Here is a 12095-nt window from a genome sequence, read left to right as displayed (position 1 = left end):
TAGATGAAAGGGAAGAGGGGAGGAGGAGGCGTTGGGAAGAATTTTGATATAAGAAAGAAGAGCTTCATCTCTGTAGCGCACGCCATCTCTCCTCCTTTTAGTTTTTGCACACACCACCCCATATCTCATGCCCTAGAGATCAAATCCCATTTGATCTAAGCTGTTCAAAACAAATCAAAGGGTAGAAAGGGCTTTGAGATAAGGATGTATTGTAAGAAAGAAATCTTTCTCACAATTAGCGCACGTCCCAACTTTTCCTAATTTTTTTGTTACATAAAAAAATATTTTTATGCCCCAATTTGAGAGATTTCTATTCTATTTTAAATTAAATTTAAATAAAAAAATTAGATAAAAAAAATTCCAGATAAGGTGGGGCACCAACTATTGGCGCCCCCCCTCCTTCCACGCATGTGAAGAAAGAAGGATGAGAAAAATAATGCTTCACTTCTCTTTTTGGTATGATTTTTGGATAGAGATCTTAGAAGACTTAGGCTCTCTGAGTCATGATTCATCTAGTTCAAGTAGAGCCTCAATCGGATTCAGATCGAATCCGAAACGAGCTGAATTCGAAAAGACTGTCAAGCTTGATCCAATCAGACTTGAAATCCAAATCTGATTTGGATAATTGAACCTAATTAATATTAAATTAAATTAAATTAAATTAAATTTAAATTAATTAAAATTTAATTTATAATTTAATCAATCTTTAAAAAAATTATAATATTTATAATTAAGTCTTTGCGCTAACAAGTAGTAGCTGCCAAAACTGTAACGCTTACAAATTAGCAGTTTCTAAAATTCAAACATCAATCGATTGATAATTCAAATATTATCCAAACTATTGATCAAGTTATGATCCTTTTGTATGTGACCCCTCAGGTTCTATTTTGTTTGGTAGTGAGACATACCGTGATCTCCATCACAGTATCACCAAAACTCTTTTTGATGGGCTGAAACGATTCTAAGTCACCTCAACAAAGATCGTTGATCCAAAAATGATCTTAGTGAGTTTTCACGATCCACCAGTGATGTCTACCAACATATAGTAGCAACCCAGTAGAATAGAAAAGTGAACCCCTAGGTGCAGTTACCATGTGATACAATCCTTCTATCGAGAGTCCTGACTTAACGGAGGTTATGGAGAACTCGTCAAATCCCATCGTCAGTTATATACTAGATTGACTCGACTCGAGTTTATTTATAAATTTGAGAAATTTTTTTTTCAGTATTCACACATATTCTGACCAGAGATTTTTTGAACTCAATCTTACGAATCGCATAGGACTTCTTTTCTATCAAGGTCGATAGATTCCATTTAGGTGTATCCTACTCCAAACAGCGAACCTGAACCTACAAAGCCAACATACACAGCAAGGACCTATATGACTAGGGACCAAAGATATGTGCAGTCAAACTATGTAGCCTCACTGTGAATAGCCAACACACCACAGGTCAAAAGATCAATCACACCACTGCAGCATCGAAAAAATTACTGACGAGTGAGTAGGCATCCAAGTGGTTTCTCATGTTGGTTACACTCAGTGTAAGTTATTCTCTAATAATCACTTGCACTCTCACTCCAATATTTCTACACCACAGACTTGAGACTCATCTGTCCTAAAGAGAGGTGATCCATGCACCGATCTCGAATGGATTGATTACTGTCCTCTGTGACGATCTTTCGATTAAGAGCATTTAGAAATTAATCACTAATGATGTATGTCTCAAATTCTCAACACTTTGAGAATATACAAAATCATCTTTATTAATTTCTAGGATAAATCATGGACATATAAACATGATTGGTTATTAAGACTGCCCAACAAGTACAAAATATGTCCTAGAGAAAAGTATGTGTCAGCCAAGATTGGCTTATAAGGCACACATCCAACATCTTCACCGACCCCAACTGACGAAGGCCCCATCGATAAGGAGTAAGGAGAAGATTCCTGCTTTTACTGTGACTATGATCATGATATCGAGAATTCTTTCAGCTCAAGAATGAGATAGAAGTCTCAATTTGAAGAGGCTATCTTGGTAAGTATGTTTGAGAATGACATGATCGAGCATCTGAAGAGCCACCTCGGTGCCGCCTAATAAGGAGAATAATGACAGCAGACTCATGATTGGTGTCATCAATACAATCTCTGGCTCTACAAGTTGTAGGGAGATAGGAGTCCAAGAATGTACAACCAGTAAGTTGAATGTTTGTTCATTACATCAATAAAAATGTTTCTGTTCGAGACTTAGCATAGGTTTCTCATCAAAGTGACTAAATAAAACATTCGATTAATGGTGGCCATAGCCGACCATAAATAAAGTTGTTAGGAACAATCAAGTACAATCATAAGAGTATATCCAAGACAATTGAGTCAAGCTTCAATCATTAGAGAAGGACTATTAGATATAATCTGATCCAGAATATCTGGACCCTAGTCTAGATCCTGATGACTAGGTCAAAAAGCACTGATCTCATAGAGATATCTTGGCTATGGCTAAGACCTTCATAATATTGATCGGCAAAGCACTGGTCACTAGGAGATATCCTAACTCAAGTTAGGGCCTCCACATAAAAGCTTCATTAGGATCTTCTCAAGCAGTAAGCACCCCATTGGTTATCGGGTTAAGGTGATGATGGTGACTTGACAAAAATATTGCCATGGATCGACTTCATATCGACTTCAGATAAAACCTCATTAGGATCTTTTTGAGAACCCCATTGGTGATCAAGTTAAGATGATGATGGTGACTTGACAAAAATATCAACATGGATTGATCTCATATCAACTTCAGATGAAATCTCGCCAGGATCTTTTCGAGCACCCCATTAGTTATCGGGTTAAGATGACAACAGTGACTTAGCAAAAATATTATCATAAATCAACTTTGTATCAACTTAGAATGAAACCTCCTCGAAATCTTTTCGAGCACCCCATTAGTCATCAGGTTAAGATGAAGATGGTGACTTGAAAAAAAATATTACCATATATCGACCTTGTATCGACTTTGGATGAAACCTTATCAGAATCTTTTCGAGCACCCCATTGGTTATTAGGTTAAGACAATCATAGTGATGATGATAGCAACTTGATAAAAATATCACGATTGATCGACTTGATATCAATTTTGGATGAAGCCTTGTTGACACCTCCTCGAGCATCCATTGGTGATCAAGTTGAAATGATGATAGCAACTTGGCAAAAATATTATCATAGATTGACTTCTTATCGACTCTAGATGAATCCTCATCAGGATCCTCCCAAACATCATTGACTGGTCAAAAAAAAGAGGATGGCATTGACTTGGTAGAATTTGTTGCTGAGGATCGACTTCGGACCGACTCCAAATAATGTGACCTCAGACTGACTTTGGACCCAAGTTTGAACCCAAGACTTCTACTTCATAAATAGATTGATTAGTTGATCGAGCCGACGACCACACTGATCAGGCAAATGACCGATATTGAAGGCTAAGATCACTCAATACATGCATTGGAAGATAACGAAGAAATTAATTTCATTAAAGAAAAAGTTTACTATAAGAAGATTGCTACAAGAAATACAAAAGTATAAATATAACTAGTCGAGGTTCTCGAGCACGAACTCAGTGGCATGTTCGATGACTTCCTTGGCAAGACCCCTGATGGCACCCTCAGTAACAAGCATAGTGGTGGGCTCAGGACCTAGGACCTTCACAGCTGGACAGGCTCGTCCGTATCTAGGACAGGCCTATCCTCATCAACCGAGGCAGCTTCATCCTCATTATCGCTATCTTAAGGATAGAGACCTCTCTTATCCAACTTAGGAAGCACTCGAGCCAAGCACTTCTTGTAGGCATCAAATCTATACTTGTAGGCCATCAAGGAGCCCTCAGTAACCTTGTTCTTAAACTCTTCTGAAGCCTTGAACTCTTTGATGCCCTTAAGTTTGGCTTCGATAACAGCCTTGGCCTTCTCCTCCTTAGCTTGGGCCTTGATGAGCTGCACCTTATCCTCAGCGGCCTTGACCATTACCTCACTAAGCTCTAAGGCCTCTTCAAGCTTGGCCACCTTTTGACGGAGCATCCCAGCAGCCTCATGTTCAATGGCCACGAGGCCCTCTTGGGCCCTAACTTTCTCCCAAGCTGCCAAAAGCTCGGACCTAACTCGAGAGGCTTCTTCTTTGGCCACCTTCATTGCCTCTTTAGTGGCTTGTCTCGCCTCCTCAGTGGCTTGCCTCCCCTCCTCCGTAGCCTTTGCTTGGGCCTTAGATGCTCTAAGCTTCTCCTTTAGTGAGAGCTTTACTCAGTTAAAACTGACAAAGCCCTCGCTGAGGATGGTGACATAGTGTGCCAACTGCATGAAACCCAGAGGAGACTAGCGTAAGAAGCACCAATGATCTCATCTCAGGAATGAGCCTTCCTCTTCAACCAGTCGGCTGAGAGAAGAGTCATCTTCACCAACTCCCAAGTGAGCTAGTGGTTTTGAAGTGTGGATCATCCCTCTGCACTCTTCTCGTTACAGTAGTGAAACCCTCTTTGCTCTCAGATGGAAAGAGACCCACTTTGGACCTTACTAACCTACTCAGCACCATAGGAGATAATGGCAGCGAGGTGGGGATCGTGTCTGACCAGCCATCAGAGGAAGGGACGACGTCTGACCAGCTAGCAATGATAGAGCTCGAGCTGACTCCAAAGTCATCAGCAAGGTAAATTATAGTGGCATAGCCACCATGGGTTCATCCTCAATCTCCATTGGGTCGGCACTTGATGTCCCTGTTGATAATGTCGGAGGTGGAGTAGGGGCGGGAGTCCTCAGTTGGGACTTCGACTTCTTTGACGAGGACTCCCCATCTGAAGAGCTCAACTTCCTCTTCAAAGCTAACTTGATGGAGTCGAGGCTCGACATCGTTGTTGCAAAATTGAAGAAAATGATCAACATAGATCCTAATGAACAACAAAAAAAATTTTAAGTCAAAAAAGATGTCAACCATATCCCGAGGTAATGCCGGACTAACATCGGCATCATAGAAATTCTGCTCGATCAATAGCTCCTTTAGCTCAGGTACCTCAATGTTGAGCAGACTCCGATAATCTTCCTCATCCTCGAAAAGAACTGTCTTATCCTTGTTTAGGGGCAAATAAGGGTTGCCTCAGATCGAACTAAATACTCAGGGCAAATTTGAGGATACAAAGAAGAAATAGCTTTTTCAGTCATAGACCAAAAAGAACAGTCCGATAATGAACTTACATCTTATTTGAGGAGAGAAGTACAACCACTCTTTCTCATAAGGATGTTTCTTCAGAGTGAACAATACTCTAAAAATAGAGCACCTCAGGATAATGTGGAGCTAACTACAAAGGATAACAAAAATAATGACCACCTAAGTCGACTTCGGGGTGATCTAAATTGGAAGAATTCTATAGAAGTCAAGAATTTTGCTGATGAAAGGGGGGAGAGGCAGACGAAGATCGATCTGGAGAGACTCCTTGTACAGGGCAAGTCGGCCCCCCAAGGCATCGATCACACTACCATCCTGACCAAAAATTTCTAGTCGAAAGGTCGAAGAGATGAAAAATTGAAAATAAAATCTTCCAAGGTTGTCCTTAGTAACACTCGATTCTTCATTACTTGGGCCCCAGAAATCTCCAAACCCACACACAAGGCTATCCATGCTTCGGGATTTGGAAGTCCGGTGCCCAATCGAAGAGACAATCTCGACGATGGTTCAAGGAGTGTCCTCAGATGTGGTCAAGACAACTGGCAATCGAGAATCTCAACCACCACGAGGGTTTTCATCCTTGACCTCACCACCGTTGGAAAACATGGAAAAGGGAAAGCTACTGGTAAAACTAGAGAAATGAGGAGCAAAAATAAGGACCGAACTAAGAAAAAGAGGGAGAACCTAACTAGAAATTGACGTAAAAGTGAGGAAAATGAAATGAGGAGGAAGGACTAACCGAAAAAAGACTTTGAAGGTCGCTAGTGCCAGAGAAGACGATGGCAACTGAAAGCTCTCCCTCTGGCGACTACAATGGCAAGAGAACAACTGGCAAGAGAAATAAAAATTCAGCAAAAATAAAATAAGAAGAAAGCAATAGAAAAAAGGCCTATCTATACTACTCATCAACAACCAAGATTCAAGCCCCATACTATCTGATTTTGATGTATGGTACATATCAAGGCCACTAAATGATGGAAATTTGCGGTAGTACAGTACATGTAATTAAAAAAAAAATTATAGTAAAAATAATAGATTAAATAATTTAATCCTAATTATATGTATAAGATCTAATCTTAGACTACCACATCAAAATTTTTGATATAAAAAATATGTGCTTTAGATCTGAAAATAAAAATCATATCAATCTCAGCGATGCTGAAATTCTAGATCTAACTATTAGATCTACCATAGGAATCAAAATAGGTTAGAGATCGTTACCAAATAAATTTTGATCTTGATCTTCTCTGATTTAATGGTTGGAGAGAGTGTTCCTCAGGTCGCTCATAGCCACATGAAGTTGTTTGACCTCTATAGAAAAATCCACGTGAAGACTAACGCAGATCAGGGGCTCGGAGATGCTAGTCTGCGAACAACTTCGATAACTGACCTCTTCCTTCTTCTATAAGCACCTTGGACACTCTAAAGTGATAGAAGATCTAGAGGAGAAAGAGAGGAGGAGAAGAAGAGGCTCTGAAAATAAAAAATCTACAAGAGAATTGATCATGGGACGTCCAAGAGAGGGGTCCCCTTTTTATAGACTAAGAATTAGGAGTTTCCAAGAAAGGATGCCATGAATCAACACCAAAACCCCTTTTTGGCATCCCCAAAAATTTTAAAAAAATTATTAAGATATGGAGAAAAAATTTAGAGTCTTACATGCCAAAGAATTTCTCAAGAAAAATAAGAAAAAAAATAATATAGCACCAATAATATACCATATATGAAAATATTTTTTCCTAGTCTGCATCTTATCTCTAATTCGGATCGCATTCAAATTAGGTAAGAGATAATATTATGACTCATCAGCTATAGCCGACCACCCTTATTGAATTCTCTCTCATGATGCCAAAAATCACAATCCAAATCCAATTAGACGTGGAGAAATTGGCATGGATCCAGATATGACGCAAAAGATAAGGATAGAGTCCTAGTCCGACTTAGACTCTTCATTTCTAATTCAATTCTCATCCAAATCAAATTTAGATTGAAACCATTGATAGAAATAAACCTAATCTAATTAGAAATCTAAATATCTCATCAAATTCCTAACTCAATTAGAAATTAGCCAAGTCCAAACTCTGATTGAATCAGAATCAAATTTTTCTTGTAATCGAGTTTGATCATATCAATCTCAATCTGAGTCAAACTGAATTTAATTCAATTAGACTTGTTCCAAAGCTCTTTACTCAATCAAATTAAGTCAATTAGTAATCTAATTACTAATAAATTCTCTATAAATGATAGAGTCCCAGTCCCAGTGGGACTCTCTCACAGAATCTTAGTCCAAGTAGGACTCTTCACCAGAGTCACAATCCAATTGGACTCTTCAGCCATCAGATCTGACCAAATCTTCTAATGCGTATGAGCCCATAGGTTCAAACCTAAGTCGATAGTATAGGAACAACTTTCTATATCAATCGATGTAACCATCTAGCAATGATGACCCGACGACCGGATGGGTCAAAGTGTTGTAAAGCAACCTTCAATGAACTACTGGCGTATGGTTACCGTATAATTCATCCCTTTGACCTAAATACTCAAGGTGACTTAGGATTTAACTGTCAACCCTAATTAAGTCGATCACATTGTATTTCAACCTTTTAAATCCATCTCATAGATTATCCTGGACAAGATTTTGCTAAATTGAAATATACTGATGCATATCTCCTACCAATTCATAGGGGTCAATTTATTTTGACTCACACACCGACTTGATAAGTACTTGACTGCACCTAGTATCCTTCCATCACTAAGTTAGAAACTCAGATAGTCCGATACTAAAGTACAGTGAGTTACTTATAAGTCATCATGGTGGTCTCAGGTCGGAGGGATACTTATACCCATACCCTTCACAAGCTACTCTTGACAACAGAGTACTCGACATATGGTCAAGTTCGATGCGAATGTACTCTTACATTTCATTTGCATGCCATAACAGTGTCTCTACACTCCTTGGTTAAGAGGACAACCAACTCAAATGGCATACAACGACCTACACTTGATATCGCTATCGTCCTAGTAATAGCGTATCATTTGATCGCGAATAATTTTAAAGACTTAACGATAAATCCTCCTTTGTCGATTAATATATATAGTCCTAAGGACTTCATTACAACATCGGAGTTCAAAGATGGTCAATTTATAATGAAAATATCAAATATTTTTTATTAATAAAAATTTATATACGGTTTACAAGATGAGCACAATCGTCTAACGATTGATTTTGGGATACATTTTTCAACACTAAATTGCACAACTCTTCATCACACTGTCCCTAGATTGAGCCATATAGGCCAATCCACGAGATGCAGTGCAGGGCCCACCAATATCACACTTAGAATTTACATCTTTTTTTTCTCTTTGGAGTTTATAATAGGGTAAAAAGTAAATAATCATGTTGCATAGGAATCATTTAAAATCAATTCAAATAAGATAGTTGGTGTGGTCCATTGAGAAAAAATAATTGAATTAGGGCCTATAGGTAAAGTAGTTATGATCAATTGAAAATCTATAAGTAATATTTATGGTAGTTAATGCATTTATAATCTTGCCTTTTAGTTGGGGCGGAAGTCTAGTTTTAGCAAGGAAGGGTATTAGAGGCATAAAATACTATCTAGGGTATGATGAGGCATAGAGTACTAGTGCTAGGGCCTGGGACTGATCTAAAATAATATTATAAAATATTTTTCTCAACTAATTTCCTTGTTATTGATGCAGCAATTATTTGTGAGGACATTTGCCTCAATCCAAGTCATCTTTTTCTAAAATTGACACTACATACCAGTTGAATAGAGATTCCATGATAAAAAAATAGATTTGCAGTGATATATATGGAACCATCTACCTTAACAGTATGACAAAGAGGGTTCAAGTCTAACATCAATAAGCCTGTAAATTTTTTTCAGTTATGTTTTCTTGTTAGTCTTAATGTGAACCACATATAATTCTTAGAAAAAAATTAAAAAAGATGATGATTTTAGCAATAATTTGATATACATTAATTTTGGCTTACATGGATTTCTAAATATATTTATCAAAATGATGGTGTAAATTCTTGATTTATGTGGCTTAAATCTTATTTATATTCTATAAAAAAATTCTTATCTACAGAATTTAGCTCCTCTTTATGCAGAAGCATAAATATAGACTTTGCTTTCTACTATCTAAAAAGGAAAATAAATCTAGCTGCTTGTGCATGCATATATCATGACAAAGATATTTGTGAAGTATTTATAATATGATAGATGTGAAGAATTTATGATATGATTTTGAAATTTCTTATATTGTCAAGATTAGGTTGTGTTGCTGCCAAAATCCGATAAGATTAGGACCATCTGGAAAGCGTTGTTTGATCTATGGTGGTGAAATACAATCTGTCTTGGAGTCACGGATCTGTACATTAAAAGAATGAAAAAGCTCGTCGGATTGGCTCTGACCAGATCATTCGATGCTTAAGTCAGATCGAACTTTGGGCGAACAAGAATAAAGAGAATATAGCAAAGCATTATAGTATACAATATTATCCTATTTTGGTCAGCTCATTTAGATCTTTTCAGAATCTGATGAGGTCGACTTATTTGACTTTCTGATGAGGTCGACTTACTCGACCTTCTTACATGGCTTTCTGATGAGATTGACCTATTCAGCTTTTTGATGAGGTCAACTTAGTCTTCTAATGAGATCAGACTTTCTTAACTTTCTTACTCAACTTTCTGATGAGGTCGACTAACTTGGCCTTTTGATGAGATCGGCTTATTCGGCCTTCTAGATTTTTTTGACTTTTTTTTTCGACCTTCTCAGCTTCCTCGACTTTCTCAGCCTTCTCAGCTTCCTCGACCTTATTTCTCGATCTTCTCAACCTACTTAGCTTTATCAACTTTCTTAGCATTTTTAGCTTCCTTGGTCTTGTTAACTTCCTCGGCTTCCTTAGCTTTCTCAACCTTCTCAGTCTTTTCAGCTTTCTCGACTTTCTCAGTCTTCTCAATTTTTTCGACCTTTTTGATCTTCTTGGCTTTCTTTGTCTTCTCTGCTTCCTCAGCCTTCTTAGTTTTTTTAATTTTCTTGACCTTCTTAGCTTTCTCGATCTTCTTTCTCGACCTTCTCAACTTCCTCAGCTTCCTCGACTTTCTCAGCCTTCTCAGTTTCTTTGATTTTTTTAGCCTTCTCAGCTTCCTCAGCCTTCTTTCTCAACCTTCTCAGCTTCCTCAGCTTTCTTTTTTGACCTTCTCAGCTCCTTGATCTTTTCAACCTCCTTGGATTTTGGATGACTTGCGAACCTGGACTAAGGAAAGAAAAAAATATGATGGATGGAGGCTTATGAGCCTCTCACCACGAGAGTTTTGAGTTGTGCGATTTTTTCCTTTCAAAGTCTATCTTTTTTGTGATCCCTTGATCCTATTTATGTAGGTGTGGAGGAAGGATCCATTGTGAAAATCAAGAATTGAGATATAACTTTTTTTTTATCAGCAAATAATTTTTTTCTTTATTTTGAATTAAATCTGCCATAATAATCTTTCTGCTTCTAGATTTCTCTTAATAGCAAAGGTGTAACCATCTAAAATTCAAATCTTTATATAATTGCTTGCCATGTGTCAATCAATAATAGGAAGGTGATTTATATGCCATATCATATGCCTCCCACTTTTGAGTTTGAAGTAATTTCACTACTTTGGATGAAAGAAGTAGTCAATAAAAAGTTGAGATATCCAAAATATCCAGAGTAGATTGAAAGTTGAAGTATCTAAAAATATCTGAAGTATATTGAAAGTCGAAATATCCAAAGTAGATCGAAAGTCAAAATATCCGAAGTCAAAATATTCAAAGTAGATCGGAAGTCAAAGTATCCAAAGTCAAAATATCCGAAGTCGATCATAAGTTGAATCTCGATAGCAAATCTTACCAAATCAATGTCGTTATCATTTTTAGCCCGCCATACGACCATATGGGGTTCCCAAATGGTTAGCCCCTTTGTAGTTGGTTAGCTAAAGCTAGAGCTAGAGCTCATACCTTTCATTAGGTTAAGTCTTATTCGATTAAATTAAATCATCCTATGCTGGAGTCGTATCTTTTATTAGGTCAGTATTTAGCTAACCAACTCGAATCATTTGAGTCGGAGCTCATACTTGTCATTAGGTCGGTGTTCAATCAACTAAGTCGAATCATCTCAAGCTGGAGCTCGTACTTATCATTAGGTCGGTGTTCAACCGATCAAATCGAATCATTTCGAACTGGAGCTAATTGATTATCCATGTAGTTTGGATTTGGAAGTCCCAACCGAAGCCAGAGTGGCCTCAGTTGATTTTTCTTAGTTGCTTGGATGGATTTAGATCCTCAGTTGATTTTTCGCTCTCCTTGCTTTCGATGTTTGGTCCACAATGTCTTCAACTCAACTCATTTCTGATATGAGGAGTAATTCATAGAGATCTGTCTCAGTTGAATTAGATCGGTGTCAATTGGGTTGCTCTAAGTTTATAGTAGCTCGATGTGGTCCGAGATGGATCTTTTATTGCTTCACATTGAATGTCGTTCTATAATAGGAAGACATAAAGAAAGTGAAATGGAGGGCAGAAGAGTCAGCCCCTATCTAGTGTGCCAATCTGTTGCTGCCAAAATCCGATCTGATTAGCACCATCTAGAGGGCGTTGTTTGATCTGTGATGGTAAAATACGATCTATCTTAGAGTCACAGATCTATATACCAAAAGAATGAAAAAGCTCACTGCATTGGCTTCGATCGGATCCTCTAATACTTAAGTCAAATTGAGCTTTGGGAGAACAAGAATAAAGAAAAGATAGTAAAGCATTATAATATACAATGTTATCCCATTCTGATTAGCTCATTTAGACCTTTCCAAAATTTGATGAGGTCGACTAATTACTTGACTTTCTGATGAGA

The sequence above is a fragment of the Elaeis guineensis genome, chromosome 6 (assembly GCF_000442705.2).
Source record: "Elaeis guineensis isolate ETL-2024a chromosome 6, EG11, whole genome shotgun sequence".
Classification (NCBI taxonomy): Eukaryota; Viridiplantae; Streptophyta; class Magnoliopsida; order Arecales; family Arecaceae; genus Elaeis; species Elaeis guineensis.
Note: the sequence above shows the minus strand (reverse complement) of the source record.